Raw genomic sequence first — 3172 nt, forward strand, 5'->3', positions numbered from 1 at the left:
GGCTTACTGACTGGCAATTTATGCCGATACACCATAGTACAATAAAATAAACATTAAAACAGTTAAAACAATTATAATATACAATATACAAAATTTAAAATAGTGCAAAGTGCTTATGCCATTCATCCACCAGACCTTGTACAAAAACCTTATTCCAGACCAAGTCGAAGCCAGTAAAGACTTATTCTTTAAATTTCTCTCTCTCCTGTATTAAACTTCTAAATATTTTGTTTGTTTTTACAAACATGGTTCCACAATGCTGGTGTCAGATGTTCTTGGTATTGGTATTGTGCCAATGCATGGCTTCAGATCATCTTGGACAACTACTTTGGAAAGCAAATGGGTAAGTTTCAATATAAAAACAGCTTCAAAGCCCAGCTCTGGAAATTAGTGAAACTTCCTTCTCAGTTTACCTTGCAGAAGTTGTTCCTTACTTGTTCCAGGTAACAAAGTGAGTGGCTATTTGCAAACCTGACTTAAGAGAGATAATGGATTCTTTTTCCTTGGAGATTATTCACTGTCAAGGAAGGGATGCTATACAGGCAGTATTATAAGTATATATATACTTGAGTATAAGCTGACCTGAATATAAGCTGAGGCACCTAGTTTTACCACAAAATTGGAAAATGTATTGATTGGCGTATAAGCTGAGGATGGGAAATGCAGCAGCTACCGGTAAATTTCAAAAATAAAAATAGATACCAATAAAATTACATTATTTGAGGCATCAGTAGGTTAAATGTTTTTTAATATTTACAATCTGTAATTTAAGATAATAATAAGACTTTAATAAGATAAGACTGCCCAACTCTGATTGCTTATATACTTGAGTATAAGCTGGCCCAAATATAAGCCAGCCAGGACCCTCGCTTGAATATAAACCGAGAGGGGCTTTTCAACCCCTAGAAAGAGTTGAAATGCTCGGCTTATACTTGAGTATATACGGTACTTGTTTCCACTTGCTGAACAAGAAAATATTAAAATAAATAGAACAATGTATTACAGATTCCAATTTATCTATATGAAGAAAACATGCAAACTTTAACAGCTTACTTTTCATGGTGCTTAATTTACACATCAAATAATAATGTCAGTTTAACTAGAAATTCCGATGAAGGGATTTTAATGGAGGTATGCTGTTTTTCTGCAGTCATTATGGATGTACAATTCAACATTGAGAAATTTCACTAGTTTAATTTTTTTAAAGAATCATTTGATCAGGAACCACCAAATCAATTTTCTTGGATTTCTGTAACTTTATGAAAGTTTAGTAGCAATGCCTTATCTGGTCTATTCCCTATGCTTTCAACATTAAAATAATAATAATTCAAGTGAATATGTTTATACATATAAATAATTATATACATATAATTCATGTAAATTGATGTGGTAGATTCATCCCCCCTCTATATATATCATTTTTATTTAACTTTACCCACTTTATAAATAATAAATATAGCTGTGATTGTACTGATGCTATTTGATGGCTTGATGTGTCTAAACTTTCCAAGGGGGTTCTCACGTGGATTTGTGTTTTTTTTTGTTCAGTACAGTCTTGCCCCCTGACAAATATTGTAATTGTTGCACTTGTTTTGTGTACCTTTTCAATGGAAGGAGAGTCACATTAAGCCAAAATTAATTATTCTTTGTTATCCTTTGTTATCTAAGATTCCTCACAAGTGATTATTTCAACTTCATCAGAAATAAGCTTTGCTTTCTCTCAGTGCTGAATACAACTCAAGCTATGGAGGGGAGAAGGATTGCATACTCTTCAATTTCTGAACTTCATGTGTTGATAATGAAAATTTGCAGTAGAGATTTAATTTTGAAAGAGTAAATGCTGATGAGTCACAGCATTTCATAATTATACAGTGCTTATTAACTACATTCATGTAAACATGTGTTAATTGTATTGCTGTAGTTATAAAAATATATAAATAACTACAGTAATCCTTACCCAGATGGGAGTCGCATGTGCCAACTAGGCTGGCTCAGTATGGCCTCTTCCAAAAGACCATAGCCTAGTACAGTGGTTCTCAACCTGTGGGTCCCCGGGTGTTTTGGCCTACAACTCCCAGAAATCCCAGCCAGTTTACCAGCTGTTAGGATTTCTGGGAGTTGAAGGCCAAAACATCTGGGGACCCACAGGTTGAGAACCAATGGTCTAGTAGGAGAATATGCTTTGTATTTAAAAAATGCCAAATTCAGTCACTTCCAAGAATAGTACCACTTTCTGAGAAATATCTTTGTCCATAATATTTGTGAATCCCTGCTAGTCAGAGTTCAAAGAAAGTTGCTTTATCTTGATTCAAACTATTGGACCATCCTGCTCAGAATTGTCCACACTGGCACGCAGCTCTTTGGAGATACTTGAGATTGAACCAAGGATCTTCTGTATGCAAAACAAAGCTGGAAAGGGGACAAATGCGTGTGTGAGTGAATGAAGGGTGCAACTGTTATGTGAAAAACAATAAAATACCAATTTTGCCACCACAAAAATCAGAGTGCGACTATTACATGGTATTTGTGCTCTAGAGCAGGGCTTCTTACATTTTCCCTTTTGAATTTTTAGTCAGAGAAATTTTGGCCCAAGGATCATACTATTTCCTCATATTTAGTTTGTGATCTACCAAGACCCTTAGATCCTTTCCATATGTATCATTTTCAAGCAAGATGCCACTCATCCTATACAGTGTTCCCTCACTACTTTGCGGTTCACTTTTTGCGGATTTGCTGTTTCGCGGTTTTTCAATAAACTCTAAAAGACTATTATAAATCATAAAAAATTACAATTTACAGTCTAAGGAAGGGAGGAAGGAGAAGCCAAAGGGAGAGAAAAGGAGCCCAAGCAGGCGATTTATCAACACACAATTGGTTGATAAAGACTTAAAATATTGCATAACTACTAAAATAATGTATAAATATTAAAATAAATATAGTGTCCCTACTTTGCGGATTTACACTTATTGCGGGTGGTCCTGGAACCTAACCCCCGCAATAAGTGAGGGAACACTGTATTTGTGCATCTTTTAAAAAGTTTTGGCCAGATCTCCAATCTGTTGAATTCTGATCCTGTCCTCTGGGTCTTTGCTATCCCCTCCAAATTAAGGTCATCCACAAATGTGAGAAGCATTCAATCGACTCCAGTGTATTCTGTTATCAAAGTAATTTA

Source organism: Anolis carolinensis, chromosome 1 (assembly GCF_035594765.1).
Source record: "Anolis carolinensis isolate JA03-04 chromosome 1, rAnoCar3.1.pri, whole genome shotgun sequence".
Lineage (NCBI taxonomy): Eukaryota > Metazoa > Chordata > Lepidosauria > Squamata > Dactyloidae > Anolis > Anolis carolinensis.